Below are 24,462 nucleotides of genomic sequence, written 5' to 3'. Positions count from 1 at the left end.
TTTTGTTTACACATCCTGTACATATCTTGTTTTTTGCAGAGTTTACACCTCAAAAAAAGACTTTATACATTTTTCTAATTAAATTAATAAACCAAGAATTTTGAAAACTGGTGTATCAAAAAACATTAATTTTCTCAATTGTTGTGTTTTGGACTTAACCGCATTGGCTTCTGAGTGACTCAATTAAAAACATTACTAGACAACTTCTGAGAGAAACGATGAAAATTCGTCGAAATCTATACTGAATAATTTAGAGAAAAATGCGCCAACTGAGAAATGATTGCCGATATTTAGATTCTGAATATATTGATGAAGTTCTAGCTAACAAAGATTTCCTGGGTTTAGCTATCGGTCTTGATGAGGGATATATTCGAAAAGCGAGGTGTATAAAAAGAGTTTCAGCTATAAATGTTAAAAAGTGTAGTTAAAAAATACATGGAAGAATCAAAAGTGCAGTCGGAAAATCGAGAACTTTTCTTGGGTTTATTGAAGAAACGGTGCAAGTTCCTCGTCGGCTTGCACATAAAATTATTGGAAAAAATGGAAACATTATAAAAGATATAATAAGAAAATCGAAAAATCGAGAACTTTTCTTGGGTTTTATTGAAGAAACGGTGCAATTTCCTCGTCGGCTTGCAGATAAAATTATTGGAAAAAAATGGAAACATTATAAAAGATATAATAAGAAAAACGCATTGGAACGGATAAAAAAATTATAATAAAAAGACATTAAAAGTGCTAGAATGTTTATGAACAATCATTTGAACGACTTAAAAGAAATTAAAATTTTCCGAAAAAACATTGTAAAGAGTAGTCAACTCAGAAACCAATGTGAAAAGGCACCAAAATTTCAAAGTAGAAACTTTTCTGTAGACGGAAGTTATGTAATTAGACGAGCAATATAGTTGAAAAGAAAGTAATGGATCTGTGGCGGCACTAACTTTGAACTTTCGCGATCTGGCAACTGGACAGAGTTTCAGTTTAGTTTTCTGTAACAAAGAGATCGAGTTTAGCTTTTGTGTTCTATGAGAGATAACGTCAGTGATCTTTGTCTATAGTTGTGTTCTAATATTTCCACGAATGTTATTTAACTGTTAAATGTTATATTAAAGTTGTTAAGTTTTTACTGTTCGTATTTCATTTACTTAAAGCATTAGTTTCAATTACATAGACTTGTATATCTGCTAAAGATCCATATCAGGTCTGTTCTTAGCAAAACGGTAATCAGTTCGAAGGAAATTAAAGAAATCCTTGAAGATAATTTGCATTTCAAATCTATAGAAAGTTGTTTTGGTTCATTCAGATGTATAAAAAAGGGTAATACTTCGAGTAGACTTATCAAAGCACATAAGTATCTAGATAAGACGCTTAAGTTTATTTTTGCAATTTAAAAAAAAAATCTTTCTTAAATATTATGGAAAAGTATAATAAGGTATACTTAGATTTTTAGAAATTAAAATGTTATGCTTGTGTGTTAAAAATATCTCAGTTTTCTTTGAAGATTACTTCTGAAATGAAAACTCAGTGGAAGGGAGGAATTAGTCTACAACGTAACGAGATTATTTTAACAAAACAAAGCTTTTCTTAAATGTCTCGAGCTATAATTAGATACCTTGATCGAGTTAAGAACGATCTATAATGTATTTTTTTTCTCTTCTGATTTTTTTTGAAGAGATAGTTTGTTCTTTATTCCTTATTGAAGAATTTGTGTATTAAGTTTTGAAATAAATTTTGAGAACTCACATAGTATTCTCTGTTAGTTGTTAGTAGACACTAAAGTGTTTAGAACAGAACTACACGGAAGTAGTAGTTCTGATGCTGAAATCGAACTACTTCACGTTGTTCTGTTTTGGATGTTGAGAAATTCTATTCATTTGGGAAATTATTTCGCAAAAATTCTTGTAATAAATTAATCAAAAACTATTTTTAATTAAGTAAGTCTTCATTAAGGTAAAATTTACTTGGATGAAAGTTTCTGACAATTAAATTGTGTAATTTTTATATTTTAAATGCTGATACTAATATTCCTAACAAAACTAAAAGAAAACAAAAAAAAAATTTAAATTCTAAATAGATAAAACTTCTTTGAAAAAAACGCGATTAAAAAGCAGCAGAAATTTCAAAAAAAAAGAATAAAAGTAGCAATAAAGGAAACGAAGGAAATAAAAATGAAAATATGACCACCGAAGCCGACGTCTTCAGGGGGTACCGGCCCCGGTAGCCATAAAACAAAACCATTTCTATTGAGGGAGAAGCAAATGCCTAAATTAACTCCCTCAGTACCCCGATGGTTCTCAGTACCCCAAGAAAAAAACATGAAATACAAATAACCAATTTAGAAAAGAAACTCAAACAAAATCATCAGAAAATAATAAATCTATTATTCCTTACTTATATTCTTATTATTCATAAAGACTATTCAAATATTGAATAGTTCCTTAGTCGATTTAAAATATTATAAACGAAAGACAGTCAAAAATGAGTTTGTTTTTCTTAAAATTCGATTACTTTGAGGTTAGACATTCTATTCGGGTAATAAAATAAAATTTGCATTTAATTTCTGAGAAATATATTTTTTGTAAAAAATCCTTCAAAATGAATTTACAAAAACATGTAGTCAATCATTATTGATTTTTACTTTAGAAAACGTATCATAATTTGTTTTCAGCATATAATTAATATAGTAAGAGATCATCTTCCTAATCATTCTATTAATATTTCTTTTTCTGTTCTTATACTTGTGACGAAAAAAAACTGAGGAAAATAAAGGAAAACGCGTTTAATGAAAAAAGAAAAATTGATGTTTTATCGCCAGCATTTTTTCGAGAAATATCTTCTTTCTATTCTCAATTAATTTTAACCAAATTTTTCGCTTTGCAAAATAAATTGAAATTTAACGGGAGTCATTAGGGAAACGAGAAAAAAATCATTTCAACGATTCATTTACTTTTTTTTCTAGATGAAGAGGTTTAATTTTAGTTTAACAACTTTTTTTTTAAACATAAAGTATTTTTTTAAAGATCGGAAAGTTTAAATTTCAGAAAAAGATAATTTTTTTCTAAACAATTGTCAAGCGAAGAGTGTGGAAAAATCGGAAAAAAGTCTTCCTTTTTTTTAAACAAAATTCTACGATGCGCATTTGCGAATATTTTCCTGAAATACGTAATTCCTGAAATAATAATATGAAATTCCTGAAATTACATTTAATTTAATATATGCATTAAATTAAACAGAATCTATCAATAATCTGTTTAATTTAATGCATATATTAAGAGAAATGTAACAGGAATATAAATTTGGCAATTATAAATATAAATGTTCCATTTATGACTACATAATCGGAATAACATTTTCTCCGCCATTTTTTTCTTAATCGCAAAGCAAGTATAATGTGAAAATAAATGTTTTACTTGTGGGTAAATAATTGTAATGACACTTTCTCCACCAATTATGTCCGTTTCTTCTTATTTTACTTATCTTAAAAAATATAATGTGAATTTAAATGTTCGGCTTATGCGTACGTAATTGGAATGACACTTTCTCCACCATTTTTGTTTTTATCATATTGCGAGTATAAACGTGAAAATACTTATGCATACATAATTGTAATGGTACTTTCTCCATTATTAAGGGGTCTTTCTTCTCCATATTTTATTAATCATTATTGAAATATTATGTAAATAAAAATGGTGGACATAATTGGAATGGCGCTTTCCTGACTATGTATCAGGGTTCGTTGATTTAAATCAGCTTGATTTAAATCACGATTTAAATCATGATTTAAATCAAATGATTTTTTTAAAAAAATCATTGATTTAAATCAACTAATTTTTTTTATCTATATGTATTGATTTTAAAAGTTTAAAAACAATGTTTTAAATTTTTGATACTTTTATTGTTTTCTTTTCTTAGCATTAAAATTTAATTTAAATAAATTGCTGCATTAATCAATTTTAGTTAACGAAATTACTTTCTTGGTGTGTGTTAAATTCCAACACATTTGTAATTACATTTTTAAAAATATTTTGATTCTTGAGATTGAAAGTACAGATTAAAGTAAACATTTAATACTGTCTTAATATAGACTTGCATAGCTGTAGAAAGTAATTAATAAACATGAATTTTTTTCAAAAAATAATACAATAATGTTAATTAAAATTCTACCTTTTGAATGAAAAAGCGTGAATTAAAATCTACATCATATTTTATTGGTGGAAAATGTATATTTCTGAAGCTTGAGGTTATATTAAAAAGAAATTACCCTAATACGCCAAAAACAGAAAAAGAAAAAAAGGGGCTGATGAATTCATATGTTTTTTTTTCCTAATATAGGGTCATTCTTCCCTTTCAAACTCTTTCGAAGTCTATTTGATGCAGTAGGGTTATTAACTGGTATTTTTTTGTCATAATATGTTTACAGTATCTTTGACATTATCTGATTTTCTATAAAGAAATTTTGCGAAAAAAAATTCCAATGAATACATAGAATTTCTAATTTTTTTTTTAGCTTAACTTATCTATTTTGATATAGAATTAAAAATGAATATTTTAATATAAAAATATATAGATTAAATATTTATTTTTTGATGAATGACTACATTTATAAACACAGTCTGCTACATTTATTTTGTCATTTTAAAAATCAAGAGAAAAAAAAAGGAAATCACAATTTTAAATTAAAGTTATGGTTTGCTAACTGAAACTTTGTTTTAATAGTTAAAGCACAGGGGGTCTGTCCAAGCCGGTACCTTTACAAATTCAACTTTAGGAAAAATGATAGAATAATCACACAAAATACTTTTTCTTAAAATTTTATTTTTGTGTCTCGTAAGAAACAATAAATCCATATTTTTGCTATATTTGTGTGGACTTTTTAACATAATTTTTAATTTTCACAAGAAAGGTACCTCTCAGAAAAACCCAGACAGACCCCTGAAGCATTCTTTAAATTCTCTATTTCATCTAGTCTTTAAATTTTAATCATGCATTTGTTTCAAAATGGTTGCTATGCATTCAAAGCCATGCATTATAATGAAAAATTATTTTAGTTAGAGCTTCTAAAATATTGTTACAATATAGTTTTAATATTAAGTTAATTTGATTTAACATTTATAATTTTTTTAATCATAAATTAAAGTTCATACAGCGTATTTGAATAAAAATCAAAAAAAATCTGATTTAAATCAAAAAAATCCGATTTAAATCAAAAAAATCTGATTCTTTTGATTTTTTTTAAAAAAATCAAAAAAATCACGAACCCTGCTATGCATGACACGTTGATCACCATTTTTTTCTAATTTTGATATGAATATAATTTTTATATAAATACTCTGTAATGTATGTAATAAATGTGTGTGAAAGTAATTGAAACAAAACTTTTTTATCCGTTTTTTTCTTATCTTCATTATTTTTAAAATTTTATTCATCACATTATTTAGCATTCTAATTTATTTTTAATAGAACATATATATAGTCTAAAGCTACAATTAGCTACAAGCAGAAAAAAATTGATTAAGTAGTCAGTGTTGAGTTATTACTTACATAACGATTTTTAAGGGCAATTCTGCGTTAAACCAATTTTAACACACAAATGCCAGTATCACTGTTAGGCTACATATCTTATTTTAATTACTAATCTTATTTAAATGTAATATCGAAATATTAAAAATTAAAATGTCACCGGCATTAAAAACGCTTGAAAAATTTAATGCACTCTATTTGTAAATATAAACCTTGAAAATATAACCATAAATACATTTATTAGAAGCTATTAGTTCCTTTATAGAACAACGTGAAAAATATTACAAAATGGGATAACATAAAAAAGATATATTAGCGAAAAATAGACATAAAAATTAATCTATTGCTTCGAACTGATGCGTAAAATCAAAAAACTAACATAGTCATGGAATAAAACATTCTGGTAAAATTACCGTGTTTATCTGTAATGACATTCTTAGTGAAATAGTCCATAAGTCTGACAATGAAACTAAAATATGTGGTATTATAGTCACTTAGTAATTTTTCCGTTTCTACGATAATGGCTTACCCGTAATTCTGGTTTTCAAAATTATAGTTTTTATTACATCACATTTAGTAAAAAAAAACTGAAAAGTGAATTTTGCCGAATTCAATTTTTGCATATTTACTAAATTTTATCACATATAACTCAATATTTTATGTTTAATTAAACCGGCTTTGGTAAAAATTACAGAGCCATTTCGTGTTCCCATAGAGCCAGGAACACAGTAAATTTCCCTACATTTTGGTTGTTTTGGTCATGCCTTTTTCTCAATGTTTGTTTTCAAAGCAAAATACATAAATGGCAAATATAATGCATTATGTAATGTTATTAATAAATATGTAATTAGAAAAGATTGAAATATGTGAACAATATGAACATAAATCTGTTCATGAAATGAGTATAATTCTTCTAAATATCAATGCAACAGGAACATAAATCTGTCAAATTTATGAAAATAAGTTGAATGTTAATCTAATAATTAACGTATATTCCGCTGTATATGTCGATCCGTTATATAAATCGAATCACAATTTTTGATTTTTGATTACGAGATAGAAAATTTCTGGTATGTCAGGTGTGTAAGACGACCACTGAAAAAACTGAATATAAATTTTTCAAAGTAAGAAATTTTTAAAATAAGAAATCTACAAAACTACTTTTTTTTATTAAGTCTACAAAATTTTCTCAAGTTAAAAATATATAACATTGTTTCCTCTGAATATTATTCCTTTACCCTCAAATGTGGATACTATTATATTATAGACATCCCCTATAACTGGTAACCAGTTGAAGGCAAAATGCATTGCATATAACAAATTAAAAATAGTTTTTGAGAGAGGCAAAGTTATATAGTGTTATTCATATCAATCTCATTGTTTATAATGAATTGATATTTCATGATCAACGAATGTCCGACTCTATTACCAGTAGCAAGTCAAATCTCTGATTTTCACATAATTTTGGAATACCGATATATACGGTATAAATATAATTTGAATATAAGCATGCATAATGCGGGCATTTTTAAAGCTGACAGCCATTGAGGTGACAGTCATTGATAACTTGAGAGTTTAAAATTATGAAATACAAATAAAAAATAAACAAAAAGCAAACTTACTTGGTTTCAATAACTCAAAACGAATAAGATGTACAATGCGCAAAAAACAACTAACCACCCTTAATAACTTTTGATCTAATGATGGGATCTTTGCGTTCTAAGACTCATTCTTAATGGTGCAAGGGAGTGACCTCAAATATGCTAATTAATTGAAGAAGATGTTTCAAGTTACGAAATCAGACGCAAAAACGTACTTTGTCTTAACAAATATATCTTTTTTCGATGAATTTGGATTTCAGACCCCCAAAATATAGGGGTTAGCCGCAATTTGGAAAATATGGTCCCCATAGTTTGGCCAGGAGAGTGGTTCAAAGCTTGAACCCCTTAATGTTAATTTCACTTCTTGTGTATTTCACCATATCTCAAGAACTGCTTAAGCGAATTAAAAAAAGTTTACACACACTCATGAAATTTGCTTATCCAAAGACAATTTATGTGCAAAAAATAAATTTTAGTATATATTTAATATTTTACTTAATGGTCAAAAACATTTTGAATTGTAAGGTATACAATTTTTGCATCATTTTAAAGAATGTTATTTTGTGTCACAAAATACAAAATTTGAGCAAAATCGGTCAAATAGTTCCTGAGCAATCGAATTTCAAGCATCTGACTTTTTTGAAATTCCACTTCTCAGGAACTATTTGACACCTCAAGTCACTAAGATTGAGTCCTAGAAAGTGAAAATCCGATCGTTAGATCAAAAGTTATTCAGAGTGATTAATTTTTTTTTTGTGTGCAGTGTTCTCATTAAATAGATTTTTTTTCCTTTCGAATAATTAGTTATTATTCGAAAGAAGAATAAATCAGTGGGTAATGATTTTTTTTTCTAATTAAGAAAAGAGATCTTAAAAAAGGAAACTTTAAAATCTTATAAGAATTCAGCTTAAATTTTTATATCCGCATTTACGTAAGGGGATTAGAAATTGCAAAAATCCAATTTTTATTGCAATTTATTAAATTGAAAATAGCAAATATGTAATAAAAGGTAATTCTTTTGAAAGGAATTTTGACTCAACGTATTAATCCAAATCAGGAATTTTCAATAGATAGTACTTCATCACAAAAAATAATAAATCCGTCCGCCTGCTAGATTTTTTTTTAAAAATTGTATAGCTTATTTCTAAAATTAAATTGAATCCAAAAAATAAGTTTTAGGATATTTTCCTGAGTCTCTTGAGAGTATGTTCTGGATTGGATGGAAATATTTTTATCTGATCGACGAAACCTCGGATATTTTAAACCAGCCATTCCATCTAACTCAAGTATTTCTTTTATTTCTTCATGATACATATGAGTAAACTTTTTCAGGGGAAAAAATGAATGGGGAGAAAAATTTAAAACTAATAAATATGCTCATAAAATAACTCCATTTCTGTAGGCTTTTGTAGTATATATCCTCAAGAAATGATTTTTATATAATATATTCCAAATATATATAAATTTAATTATTCTCTAAATATAGCTTTATGTATTAGTATAACTTAAGTATATAGAAAGTTTATATTTAGAGTATCGACGGTAAAAACTGTGGTGTAATATCTCTTCGAATTTGGTGTTGAACAACTTAAACAATTTTATTTTATTTTATTACCGTCGTTGAACAGCAGACCCAATTTTGGTTATAGGAGTACTAATCTTCAACTCCGTGGCCTTGTAATTTTGAACCCAATCCAGAATGCAAGGGAACTCATAGATCAAGTACTGGGAGAAATTTTGCTTTCGTGGAGGACATTCTGATGCAATTAACCCACATTTGAGTTACGTGGAGAGAAAAACCACGAAACCTTCCTATCGAAAACCTGACGGCGAGGGGACTCTAACCAATGATCCGTCTATCGCTAAAGATATTTTACGTCAGCACTGTGGTCAGTGCAAGCCGGAGGCGGAATTCGTATCAATCAGCCATTGCTGGGATTCGAACCCGGGTCACCTCATTGGAAGGCAAACGCTCTCTCACCTTCTCACCTGAGCCATCACGACTCAAAACTTTAACAATTATGTCAACTTTATTTCGAGTTGCCACGAATTATATATATATATATATATATATATATATATATATATATATATATATATATATATATATATATATATATATATATATATATATATATATTACGTGAGAAGTTCGCATCGTGAGAAGCGCATCGGGATTATATATATATATATATATATATATATATATATATATATATATATATATATATATATATATATATATATATATATATATATATATATATATATATATATATATATATATATATATATATATATATATATATATATATATATAAACGAAATTTTATTTAAAAAACCGGGGAAAAAAAAAGATATAATCTTTTCTTCAGCCCACACGATTATATCCGCAAAACAGAGTGCTTTCTGATATTGTATCAATAAAGCCAAAGCAAAATATATTAATTCAATAGTGTGAGGAGCACTCAAAAATTTTTTTTATAAAAATAACAATACATAAAATAGAAAATAAAATTAAATAAAAAGAAAAAACATTAAAAAGGGGGCTATAAAGCGAGTAGCAAAATCAGATCAACTTACATGGACGAAATATTTTTCAAGAAATATATATATATATATATATATATATATATATATATATATATATATATATATATATATATATATATATATATATATATATATATATATATATATATATATATATATATATATATATATATATATATATATATATACTCCAACACCAATTTTGGAGTACACTGGATCTCGTCAGCAGATTACTTAAAGGTCGAGAATGAGGTGCGGTGGATTTGCTGTTCTCTTCCACGCGGCTATACATTTACTGAAACAAAATTTAATTCGCATAATAATTGTATAATATTATACATTAATAATTGTATAATAAGGATACTTATATTCAGATTTTTGAATATCAGTCAAGTGAATAGAAAATTTTTTATAACATTTAAATTCTACCTACTTCTGTTCTGTTAAGCTAAATTCGAATTCGTTTTTATATTGTCCGGGTGCTATGTGTAGGTTTGATTTACGAATAAACTTTATTTTAAGAATTAGATTCTTATTGATTGTTCTTACTTTAAATTGTATCGTAAAAATAAAATTACTGACCTTCATGTATATGAATCTTATTTTTATTATAAATTTTACTGTTAGTGAACACCAAAATAGTGTCAACTTTACATGAAACGAAGTGTAAAGGAACATTTCTGCTGTTCCGTTACGCAACTTTTGTTGTTATGACACTCTAAAAATTTTTACAGTCTAGCTTAAGAAGTGAAATGATTACATTCTATTTATTTATTTATTTATTTATTTATTTATTTATTTACTTACTTATTTATTTATTTATTTATTTATTTATTTATTTACTTATTTATTTATTTATTTATATATTTACTTATTCATTCATTCAATACTCTAACTTGAGAAGAAAAAAACTAATGACTCAAACATTATCTTTTTCAAAATTACATAACTAAGACATGGCAGGAAAGAGTTTAGAAAACTATAGAACACCAAACTTTGAGTCAACAAAAAAAATTATGCCTCTCTTTGTTTAAGTTTTTATTATTAGCATATATTTATTTATACATATATTACTCATATATTTATATATTGACTTATCATATATATTTATTAAGTTATATTATCAGCAAACTGAATAAATGCTCTTTGATACAAAAATAGCCAATTTTGATTGTCTATGCTTTTTGGAATGCACAATCGTGTTTACAAATGTTTACAATCTCAAAAATTGACTTCTCATATTTGACGGTCAGCAAGTTTCATACAATATTTCCTTAATTGTAAAAGTTATTTCATCACGAAAACGTAGGATTTTTGACGAAATCTGAACTCGTAAATATGTGTAGAAAATACTTCCTCATTCTTGTGTCATTTTAGTGCACTCGCTGAACTCCTTTTCAACAGTTTGTTTTCTCTTTTTCCTGAATTCAAAACCATTTGTACGGCATGATCGAATGGTACAGGAGTTAGTGCATTCAACAGGTTTCCTAGATTCGATTCCTGGTGAAGGTTAAAAACTCATCCTTTTACTTCAAGCAGTATTTCATGATCGTTTTGACCCCTAAACATATAATGCTTTTGATGAAATTTACATCATCAAACAAGTGAAAATAATAATTACTTAATTTGATAAAAATGTTCATATGGAGCAATTTCCGGAAAAACTTTTCTCAAAAACGAAGAAAACTTTCTGAATTGTGAGAATCTATTCCTCACAGTATGTAATGAGTTTTAATAAAATGTGATTTCAAACTAACTGAAACAGCATCTTATGTTCCTGAAAGCCCAGAAATCACTTTGCAATAGCAATAAACGCTCTTTCATCCCCAGTATTTGAGACCGCAAAAATAATGTTAAAAGTATGCATTTAAAAAGTTAAATTAATAATGTATATGGCCATGTTAAATAGACCTTTTAAAATATATATATTATTCTTTGATGAAATGTCTCTGTATTATTTAACTATATATCTTAAAAATATACTATATCGGAACTTCTTTACTATTGTTCTAGACATTTTATTTCGAAGTTTCGTTTTCATCACACAATCTTATTCAAAAAAAAAATGAAAATGTTGCGAAGAAAAAGACAGAATTTTCTGAAGTGTCTTCCTTTCTTTCGGACTGAAATATTTCTGGAGGCATTGAAAAAAACTTTTTTAGGGACAGTTTAAAAAATAAAATTCGTAGATTTATCTTCTAGTAAAAAAGTTTAAAAAGAAGTTTTTCTCAAATCTTTTGTAATGCTATTGTTTATTAGTTTTGTTATGCTTTATGTTAGTAAAAATAATGCTTTTAAATTCCATATTATTTTTAAATATGAAATAGATATAAAAATGTCGTTTTCGAAAATTAATTAATTATAGCAGCGATTACAGAAAATAATTACAAATATTATCTTTTCCAGAGAGAATAAAAGGGTTTCAGCAACTTAATGAAACATATCGTGTATATTGTGTTTCAATAAGTTGCAAAGCTAAAGCTAAAATCAGTTTTTCTACAGAATATCTACCTAATGTGCAGACTAACTAGGGTGAAAATTATCTAGGATCTGCAAGTCACCTAGATAATTTGCACATTGCCAACTAATCACTACTTGTACGCTTAAATTATCTTAAGGGTATTTATTTTTTTTTCTCACTATCTGAAAAATCAAGTTATTACAATCAAACTATCAACACATTAGTTGATAGAACCAACCAACAACCATCAATCTCTTTAAAAATTGTAATACAAAGAATCAAGTTAGACCACGTATCGGTCAATCTCGTTTTATTCTTGTACATTTACTGAAAGCCGAATCTGCTCCCATCTGTAGTGAGTGTTAAATCGACACTTTCACTAAACACATTTTAACTGACTGTAAACGATTCAAACATTTTAGGAATAAAATTTTTGGGAGCTTTTATCCATGTATTTCATTATTGCTTGGTGATCCAATGCATTACAATCTTATCAAGTTTCTAAAAACAAAAGAACTATATTCATTAATTTTAAAAAAATGAAACTCTTTAACCTAGCGACTGGCGCAGTTTAGCCATTTTTGACTCTTAGGCTAATAAACCTCAACCAACCAAAGAATCATTTAACAATTTTAACTAATTTTATTTCATTATCACATTTGATTGTGCCTGTACCACTTTGTGAATGTTTAATGTATTTTATGAAAGTAGGTGTAGTATTCACTTTACCTCTTGAATATTAAAATGTGTTGTTTGGAACAGCATGTCCTCATTTGAACCTTGTACAGAGAAAACCAACATTCAATCAATCAAACCAACCAAAGAATCAAGGAGTTTAAAATGTTATTACAACTAAGATAATTAGCATATTAACATTCATTTATTTTCAATATCTATAGAATTATGACAATTAATAAAATCAAGTAATCAATAGATTAGTTGATAAAATGAGAACAATCTTTTAAAATTTTAGGATTCAAAAACCGTTAGTGTAAATTGAGGACACTCATTACCTAGGTAAATTGAGGACAACTCTGGATTCCGTATTCCACTAGTTAATCAGCAGGTTGGCTAGGTAAGGAGTATATCAAACTCAAACGGTAACATACATCACAGATGATTCAAAACAAGCTCATTAAATATGTATACGAGATTTAAATAAATTTAAATTGCAGAATTATAGCTGCAAGTTCACGTTTAGCTTTAAGTTTAGTTTAGTACCTTGTTTCATGTGACTATACTTATGAATATTATCCTTTTCGGAACAACTAATCAGTTTTAGTAAGCTCACATGAAAAATGATTCAACATCGAGAAAAAAAACATGTTAAAACTACCAGAATATGGTAAAATTTACCGTGTTTATGGCTCTGTGGGAACACCAAGGAGCTCAATAATTTTTACCGAAGCGTTCTAGTAATGATTTTGATAAAATTAACAATAAAATAAGCTTTTATAATGTGTGATAAAATTCGCTAAATGTAGTAAAATTCAGAAATTTTATCATGACGCCTGAGACCATGGTATAAAAACCATTTATTCGGTAAAATTTACTTTTTAGTATTGTATTTTTAACTAAATGTGTGGTAATAAGAACTATAATTATAAAAACCAGAATTTCCCATGAACTGTTGTCTTATGAAGGGAAAAATTATGAAAAGAATGGTTTAAATGCCGTGTATTTTTTATAAACCAGAAATATGCTTTTTGCCAGAAATATCATTGAGATAATTTTACCAGATTATTTCCTCTCCCTGAACATTTAACTATAGCACGCTTCAATTCTGTGCTATAATTTTAATTAGGTGTTTAATTGAATCCCGTTCCAGTTCTTATCGATTCATCGGATCGGGAAATCGAGTTTCAGAAATAAAAGAATGCTTTACAACTTAACACAATATTAAGGTGAGGCAAGTTTGAATGATATTATGGTTAGCATAGATGTTACAGATTTTGAGAATCTTGGAAGGGAGATAAAGCACACCATAAGCATTAAGAATTGTATATTAATTTTAATTTCAATTTTGAACATTTATTATTAAAAAACATGACATTGAGATGGAATTAAGATAATTTAGATAAATTATAGTACCTGTTCAAAGACAGGCGTAGAAGCAGTTCATAATAGGTAATCACCTATTTCGACGTAAAATAACATTCCTGGTGAAATTCGCCTCAAAGTTCGTCCCAGAATTTTGGAATAACCATATATGAATGATATATTTTATATAATTTACTATCTGATGGCTTAAGTTTTTTTTTTATTTTATTTTAAAACAATAAAATCATAATAGGTAATCGCCCCTTTCGACGTAAAATAACATTTCTGGTGAAATTCGCCTCAAAGCTCGTCCCAGAATTTTGGAATAACCGTATATCAGAGGTGTCAAACTCAATTTTGCAGAGGACCATATATTAAACTTAGAATATGTAGGCGGGCCAGATGCAAATAAAAAAATTTACTGAATTATTATAAAATTTTCTTTATCTAATTATATAGTTTACAATATACGGTTGTTAAAAATCATATATCAAAGTTATAAGAGATGGTTATTATTTTGAGCTCGAGGATCCAGATACCTGACTCCTGATACCTGACTTCTCTTGTTTTTGACAAGCTCATTGATGTCCGGTTTCATATTTGTTATAATTATTTTAAGAATTGATTGGGGATGTTCATTCGTAAGTCTTGCGCGATGTTTGTTCTTTTTTATTTTCATGACGGAAAACATCTTCTCCAATAAATAGATGCTACCAAACATGCCCAGAATGCGTGCTTTTTTAATTCTGGGTAGTTATCCAAACTTTTGAAATATTGTGCATAAAATGTAAAATCGTTAAACTTTTCAAATTTTTCTTTCAAAATACTGTCCGATTGAAGATTTATCAACTCCATTTGCAAATGAACTGGTGTCTATGAAGTTTCAAAATCGAATGGATTGTTGAAAATTGGGAATTCCGTTTCATTCATTTTGTGGAAGTCTTCAAAACGATTGTTGAATTGCGTGATAAGATTTTGCAGAAGTTGAGAATATTGATCCAATTTCTTTGTGGTTCACTGTGCCAAATGATTTTAAATGAGGGAAATGATCCAAAGTTTGATTTTTACCTGATTTTCCCACAGCCTTAACTTTGTTTCAGAGGCTTGAATACATGAATACATTTGAGTGACAATCAGATTTTACATTCAGATCAGTCAAGTGTTAATTCATGTCTACCAAAAAGGCACAATCAATCCACTAGTCATTGTCATAATCAATTGGGTTACCTTTTTCTTACATGAAAGCTTGAATAGGGTCACGTAATTGAAAAAATCTTTCTAAAACTATTCCTCGACTGAGACAACGAACTTCGGTGGAATTAGGGACATCAAAAAAATTTTCGTCCAAATCTTGTAAAAACTGCCTGAACTGTCGGTGATTTAGTCCTCTGCTCCTTATAGAATTTACTATTTTAATTATAGGTTGCATGACATGGTCCATTTTTAAATGCTTGGATGCCAATGATATTGCCATTGCCAATGCCAATGTGGGATTTCCCTGTATGCCAATGCCATACAGGGAAATCCCACAAAATTCCCTGATGCTTTCTGTTTTAATTTAGAATAATGAATGTTTGCCATCCATGTGTTTGCCATCCTCCCGAATGTTTGCCAGCCATGGCAGGAGCGCCATCCGTAGTTGTGCTGCTAAGTATATTCCAGTCGAAGATTCCGCTTGTTGCTAAGAAATGGCGTTACTGTCTATCTCTCTCGCTTGTCTAGTCACGCGCTGCCCTTGAAATTACTTATAAATGTAGTGTGCACATTTTAAAACTTCCGTAGAGGAATCGAGTGAAGTCTAAAAGCTCTAAAAAACACGATTCTTCTTTCTGTGACACATCGCGATCGCGGGCAGTATTCATACGAACCGGGGGCTGGATGTGGCCCGCGGGCCGTATCGTTGACATGACTGCCGTATATGAATGATATATTTTATATAATTTACTGTCTGATGGCTTAATTTTTTTTTAATTTATTTTAAAACAATAAAATCATAGTAGGTAATCGCCCCTTTCGACGTAAAATAACATTTCTGGTGAAATTCGCCTCAAAGTTCGTCCAAGAATTTTGGAATAACCGCATATGAATGCTATATTTTATATAATTTACTGTCTGATGGCTTAAGCTTTTTTTTATTTTATTTTAGAACAATAAAATCATTATTGTTCTGTCATATCATCATTAAACTGGATTTTAATACTCCTCATAAAATAATAATGAAATGCATTTTAATTTTCTTTTATTACAACGTACCTAAGCCTGCTTAAAAAGGAATCAAAACTCCCTGCAGCCTGACATTTACTCATAAATGAGCATCATTAAAAAGACTCGAGACGAAGTTTTCTACAAGAATAGAAACATAAGGAAAGAATAAAAATGTTTGAGAATCATTCTAGGAGAACAATTGAAATCCAGACTATCTTTTACTTTTTTTCTTTCAGTAAAGATTTCTTGAAGTCTTATAAAAATGCAAATATATTCTAGTTATTTTAACTAAAACTCAAATGTTGATAAAGTTTCATTTTCTATTTGTTCTAGACGAAATTTTAATCTGAAGTTTTGGATTAGAATGGGTTTTTTTTGTACGAATTTATGTAAAAAAATGTGTTTTACTAAAATATTTTTTTAAGTGTTTCTATTTAATTCAGCTTTAAGTTTTATAAATACAATTCGTCTTCTTTTAAAAATGAATAAAAATCAAAAACATGTGATAAAATTTTTGAAATTTACTTATTAATTACATTATTAAGAAAAGCTCAATTTTTAGTTAAAAATTAAAATCGCGTTTTAAATTTTATTTTGGGTTTAAAATTCAATTTCAAGTTTATTTAGAGTAATTTTGATGTCATACTTTTAAATTAGGAGCATTGAAATATAATAACAATAATAATTTGAAATAAAATTTCCAACTGGGTTTGATATCATTTCTAAATTTTAAGTTTCTTTGCATAAATTATTACCTAATTTGAGCTTTTCTAATACATTATTCATAAAAAAAAATTTAATTCATTATATCATTCATTGTATAAAATTAAAACTTTTGGTTTGTTTTTTGCTTAACGTTGGATAACGTTGGATATTTAAAGCTTTTAAACGTTGGATATTTAAGGATATTAAAGGTTAGATATTTAAAGCTTTTTGATGTAATTTAATCCGTCGAATATTTCATATTTTATTTAATCGTCAATACCATCAATATTAAGAGAAGCTCATTTGTAAATTGCATGTTGTATGCATTTTAAATTTTATGTCGAGTTTATTTAGAGCTATCTTTAAATTTAATTAATAATCAGAAGCATTGAAATATAATAACAGTAGTACTTTGAAATGAAATTCACTACTTGGTTTTGCATCGTTTCTAAATTTTAAGTTTCGATACATAAATTATAACTTTATTCGAGCATTTCTTGAGTAAATACAATATACTACATTAATGGAAGTTGAGTTTTATTTTGAGTTTTTGACATTTTCTTTAAATTTCTCAAGAAATACTTAAATGATTGTTTTATAAATTTAGAGATGTTTAGTTCATGCAAATTTTCATACTTAGCTATAAGATTTAAAGCTTTCAGAGGTTTGGGAGACCAATAAATTACGAAAAAAAACATATATTTTTGAACACCCTATGCCATAAAACCAAACAATAAGATTGTAACTTATATTGATTACTTTATTGTAACTTATATTGATTACTTTATTGATTGTAACTTATACTGTAACTTATATTGTAACTTATAGTGTAACTTATATTGTAACTTATATTGTAACTTATATTGATTACTTATGTTGATTACTTTATTGTTTAATAACTGTATTAAATTTTGTAAACCTCGAGTAAAAATTTATGGAGATATGAACATTTTTATAAGAAAACTAATTATTTGCCTTACTCTTTTTGCTATAATTTTATAACTATTCAATAAAATTTGATAATATTTCTGGAGCAATTTAGGAATTAATTTCAAAATTATTTATTAAAATTTTTTATAAAAGTCGTTTAAAACTAAAAGAGATTTAAGTATTTTAGGTAGTTCTTTAATACTGCGCATGCGCAAAAAAAAAAGCAAAAAAATCTCAATTTTGTAATGAATTGTATTTGCCAACTAGTAAAAAAGTTTGATTTAAATATCTTAAAACTTCAAAAAAGTTCAAGCAATTTTCTAAGTAGTTTTTGTACTTTTTAAAGGAAAGCTCAAAACGATCAGGGGTTTTCTTGAAATTTCATTTCATACTATTAAAGAAGATTTATTAAAAATGAGACCGGCATTATGGGGGATCATCCCTCATAAAAGAATGTTTTCTTTCCTTTTACCATCATATTTGGTTTCCGGATTATATTAGTAAGGTATTATGTTTCGTTATTAAATTTTGTTTTATGAAACAAAATGAAATTTGTGGAAAACTCCTGATCTTTTTGAGCTCTCTTTTAGAAAATACAAAATTACTTAAGAAATAGCTTGACACTTTTTAAATTCTTAAAATATTCAAATCAAACTTTTTTCACTAGTTGTCAATATGATTCACTGCAAAATAAATATAAAAGAACTGCGCAGCATAAAAGAACTATCTTAATTACTCATATTTTGGGCAGTTTTTAACGAATTTTTTTAAAATTTTAAACAAATTATTTTGTAATTAGTTTTAAATTGCTCCGAAAATATTGCTTGATTCCATTAAATATTTATAAAGTTATAGCAAGCAAACGTAAGGCAAAAAATTAGTTTTTTATAACAATGCCCGTATTTCCATAAATAATTATTCTAGGATAACGAAATTTTATGCAGTTATTTCAATTAACAACTAAAGTAATAGATGCAAGTTACAAGCTTATTGCTTGATCTTCTGGCAAAAGGTATTCAAAAATATTTTTTTTTCTTTCGTAATCTATTGTTGGTCTCTCAAACCTCTGAAAGCTTTAAATCTTATTGCTAAGTATAAAAAATTGCATGAACTAAACATCTCTAAAGTTATTCTTGAGAAATTTAAAAAAAAGTCAAAAACTCAAAATATTTCTTCCATTATTGTAGGGTAGTATGTGCTAAGGCCTACCACAAAATATAAAAAATACCTCCATACAGTCCATTCCTTTTTTTTCTTGCATTTGCGTAGAAAATTATGATAAAAATATAGCAAACGAAGTTTTTTTCGGAAAGAACAATATTATAATGTTCATAAGATCTTTCTAGAATATCATCAGAAAAAAATAATAGCTTTTTATGCATTGTTACCAATTCATTATATCAAGTATTGTATCAAAATTAAACTCTTGATTCTCTTATTTGTTCAACATTGATGTTTAAAACTTCTTGCTTGCTTGTTTGATCCATAAAAAATTTCCTTTTTCTTACATTCAATTTTCAATATTAATTTTTCAGTCATGATACATTTAGCAAATACGCTGTAAAAAATGTTATTTTAACATCAGAAATGGTTACACCAAAATTGTATGGAGAGACAGTGTTTCGCTACACAAAGTACCAAGGCTAATTCCTGGTGTAGTGAAACACCAAGAATGTTTTATTAGAATACTTCACTTAAAGTTGCTGTCGGTATTTTTAAGGTTCAGTAACACTAAAATCTATAATAACGGTAACGTAAAAGTCAATAAAATTAATTTTACGATACAATATAAAGTAAGAATCTTTTATTTAGAATGCATATATGCATGAATTCTTAAAATAAAATTAGTTTTATTAAATTAAACGTGAATTTAAACGTGTGCGCAGTACAGAGAGAATATTAAGACGAATTCAAACTAGGCTTGAACTGTTTGTTTGGCGTAGCGTGTCCTCTTTTGGAATTTATGCCAATACACCCTACATTCAATTCAATCCAATCGAACTAGGCTTAATATAAGAAGCAAATAGAAACTATACATTATAAAATTAGTGCACAGTGATTTAAAAATTATAAAACATAAGTATCCTTATTACCTAAATTAAAAAAATTCTTTTCTAATGGCGATATTTTGTTTCAGTAGATGTTGTTACATGGAATAACCCATTCCAACTGGTACGGTTGTAAGCAATTTATAGACGATATCAAAAAGGTGCCAACTACGATGTTTGAAGAAGCTATAATAACTTATATATGGAGTGAATGCGCGTGTGTTTGAGTAAGCTTTTTCCATTATAAGTGTTTAAATTTAGCTACTAGTCTTAATTTATTTTTAACGCTCGATTCGGTATTAACTTCAAAAAGTGTACCGTTACGCCATTTTTATGATTGTTCAACATCAAATTCAAAGAGATTGCACTACACGTTATGCAGTGATCTAATCTATGATATAGATCTGATGAAAAGTCTTGAAATTATCAAGTCAACTAGAAATAAAAATATAATGAGTAAAAATATTGAATAGCAAAATTTTTAAAAAAATGAATTTATTAATTATAGTTATTTATGCTTACAATAATCTATTAAAATTTCACATCTATAGATTCATTATTGCGTCAATGCCATGCTTGTAATTTCGACAAACCAAATTTCGTACCTAACTTGCTTCACCGATCAATGATGAGTGTGAGATGAAAATTTCAACCATCAAACTGGAGTTTACTTTGCTCATTTTCTGACATAGTTGTTAGAGAATGAGTAAAGTATATAAACCCAATTGATGTAATGTTTTTTGGATGACACACTGGTTACTGTTTGGCTTTTTAGTTCTCTGTAAATAGGTTGCTTGCTGTTATGAAGAAAAGAAGGAGACGAAAGTGTTTCCATTTCGTAAGATTTTACAAGTGGAAAAAAATAATTTGTAAAGTAACTATTTTGCAGAGACTTAGATTTCTAAGTAACTTTGATCCGTGAAGCCCACAGTAATAGCTGCTAAGTTATTCATATTATAATATTTCTACTCATGACTCAACCAAGTTATGAGGATGAAATAACGATGGAAACGGAACGAAACATGCAAACTGATGAAAGATTCAAGCATGACATTTTTTATGCGAAATTTCTCTGGAAAAAGAAACTGTGGAATATTTCTTGACTAAAACTTTAAGCAATTTTGATGATGGTGACTTTAAAATGTTTCATTTGAGAGCCAGAAGCAAAGGGAAATCTTTTCTGCTGAAAAAATGGATAAATACATTTCTTTGACTGACGTTGTTTTCAAATTTCTGTCTGCAAGAAAACGATGAGGTAAATGTCTTTTTGAAGAAGAGTTTTCAAGAGTTTTTCAAACGGCCCAAGTCACATTGGGTAATTAATTTGTAAGAAAAATAATAACGAAAAATGAAATTAATTTGCAAAGTAACTATTTTACAAGCACTTTTGATTTCCAAGTAACTTTGATCCATGAAGCCCACAGTAATAGCTGCTAAGTTGTTCATATTATAATATTTCTACTCACGACTCAACTAGTTATGAGGATGAAATAACGATGGAGGAAACATTCAAATTGATGACATACTCTTGAGCCTTCAAACGTGACACTTCGTCCAAATAAACGTTTCGTTGAGTCGTCCAAATCAAATCAGTTTTATTTTACTTATTTTCATCATGTGAGATTTCCTCACAATATTTATAGACAAAAATTTGATTTTTAATTCTACGTATCTGACATATTCTAGTGCATTTTTTTAACATGTTTTCATTCCAAATCCTCTACTTAATATCGGAGATCCATTAATTTAAAATGCAGGCACAATACTGTTCATTACTTTTGATAATATATCCACTAAATTTGCTGTATTATTTTTTTTTAAATAAAAAACCTCTCTGCTTCCAAAATAATAGATGCTTACTTCACACCTCGTTTTTCTTCCATCTTACGCTATTTATTGTTATTCTTAGAACATTTTTTATAATTGAAAAAATAAATCGCATTTTAATGGAGGTCGTTAAGAAAGAAAGATGTTTTTTTGCTATGGTTAAATTTTATTTCATTTTTCCCCTTTTGTAAGACAGCACATTGAACTTATTAATTATACATTCTAAACAGAACTTATCACTTTACTTTCAGTTTCCAAAAGGATGCTATCATTTATTTTATTTTATTTTTCTTTTTTTAGAATTTTTTTCTGGTCCATTAAATGTTAAAGGTATTCGTGGTGAAGATATTTATAAATTTAATTTTCATAAATAAGAATCGAATATATTTCTTAAGACACGCATTTTTTCTCATCAGCAAATAGATGAATTAGCATAAATTATTTATGGTAAGAAAATTCCCATTAACAAAATTTATTTAAATTCATCTACACCAAAATAATAAATTTTCTTTAAAATACTCTAACACTTTTATTCATCAGTGTTGTATTTTATATTACAAACTTGTATTTCACAATATAATTTCTTAAATATTTAAGTTTTACACAGTTGTATACGTCTCCTTTAAAAGATTTATAAATAGACCTATAGATATCTTACCTAAATCTGCGTAATTTTTGTATCTTCATATTGTGTTATATTGTTAACCCATTTTATGATGTTTGTTGTTATACTTGGAACACTTTTCATAATCGTAAAATAATCGTGATCCATTCGAGGTTTAGATTTAGAAATTTAATTTTTAAATAAGAATATAATAGATTTCGGAAAACACACAAGTGTTCTTATCAGCAAATAAATGAATTAGCACAAATTATTTATGGTTAGAGAATTCCCATTAAAAAAAATGATAATTTTTTTCTCCGATACATTAGTCTCTAAACATTTTCAGTCACTTTTATTCATTTATTTTGTATTTTATATTACAAGCGATTTACGAAATAATTCATTAAATATTAAAGTTTTACATGAATAAATATGCTTCCTTCATAAAATTTATAAATATGCCTACATTTGTATACTTTTTGAAGTTTCATATTATGTCAACTGTATCTTGTTTGCAAATGTGTAATCAAATCTAAGTTTATAAGTATTTTGCAAAATCACAATCTTTAAATAGTTTCTAAATCTGTCTTTAAATAGTTTCCAAATCTGTTTACAGGTTCAATATCTGTAATAATAGCTTCTATCCAATTTTTTATGATCTGTATTTAATTTGTCACAAAACATAAAAAATTGAAATTTTGCTCACGCATTTGTATATCTTATCGTCAATGCACAAAATACCAGCATTCTATTAAATGCCTAGACCGGGGGTGGCGAACCTTTATACACCAACGTGCCATTTTTTCTAAAAAAACTGTTTAATGATGTCATAGACGTGCCGTCAAGTAATTTTGACTTCGTGATTATTGGGAATATAATAATACTAAATATTATCAACTCAAAACTATTTACATTGAAAACAAATACATTTTGCAATATCTCAGTTATAGGCGTAATTCAACTTAAAGTAACACCAGTGTGACTTCTGTTGCTGCAGATTAGATGACAAATAACTTATATTAGGTTGTAAGATGTTAGTTTAAGCAAGACTGCTAATTTTTTTTTGTTAGTTACTTATTGTTAACTTTTTTTATGGTCATTAATTATTTTTTTAGCATTAATTATTATTTTGTTTGCTTTTGTGATTTTTAATTTAATTGTTGCATATGCTTCATAATGTAATAACATTTGTGTAATAACAATTTATCGTGCAATAACAATTGCGATCGGTGGGGTGCCCAAAATATTGTGTTACGTGCCATAAATGGCACACGTGCCAATGGTTCGCCATCGCTGACCTAGGCATTGTATAGAATGGTTGACGCTTTTAGACAAAGTATAAAATATGATATAAGATATAAGTATAAAATATGATATTAGTATAAAATATGAATATTGTTATTTACTTTTCCTAGTCATTGCAGTACATAATTCTAACTCATTCTGAAAAATAACAAATGCTTTTTTCGAAAAATTATATTCTCAGAAAAATCAGCTTAACATTAAACCACACAATCGGGATCATGAACCATGAGGAAAACAAATTTAGAGCTATCTTAAAAAATGTTGAATCAGAAAATAGTACAATCACGCTTTAGATCAACGTTAATATTTTATTATTAATGTTAATTCATATTATTAGGGTTTCAGTAAACTTGAACGATATTATTGTTCAACGCAGTCCATTTTCCTTCTAACTTCTTGACGCAGAATTTTTAATAAGCATATTTTTTTCATACTTGCTTCATTATCCATATGTACTAATTTAAGTCAAAATAAGGGAAAGGCTATTTAGCATTTTTGTAATTTATGGTTATGAAATAGAACCTGTGTCTTTTTTGCATTGTGGGTAAAATCTTTCAAACAAGGCTCATTTCCTAACAATAATTCTTTAAATTAGCAGTGATTTAGATCTAAAAACAAACAGTTTATCATCATTGAAATTTCTTTAATTTTCAAAATCAATTA

General features: G+C 27.4%; 1 long non-coding RNA gene across 1 annotated transcript in view; it reads left to right on the top strand.

Annotated features, from left to right (window-relative positions):
• Positions 1 to 24,462, top strand: part of LOC139425700 (uncharacterized) — an 85,350-nt gene that overhangs the window by 24,817 nt on the left and 36,071 nt on the right. Inside the window, exon 2 of the long non-coding RNA XR_011636853.2 lies at positions 20,156 to 20,290. This is a non-coding gene — a long non-coding RNA (uncharacterized LOC139425700). The remainder of the gene's footprint in view (positions 1 to 20,155; positions 20,291 to 24,462) is intronic.

The sequence above is a fragment of the Parasteatoda tepidariorum genome, chromosome 3 (assembly GCF_982258835.1).
Source record: "Parasteatoda tepidariorum strain Cologne lab strain chromosome 3, Ptep-v5.0, whole genome shotgun sequence".
Taxonomy (NCBI): Eukaryota; Metazoa; Arthropoda; class Arachnida; order Araneae; family Theridiidae; genus Parasteatoda; species Parasteatoda tepidariorum.
Note: the sequence above shows the minus strand (reverse complement) of the source record. Positions and strands in the feature narration are given on the sequence as shown.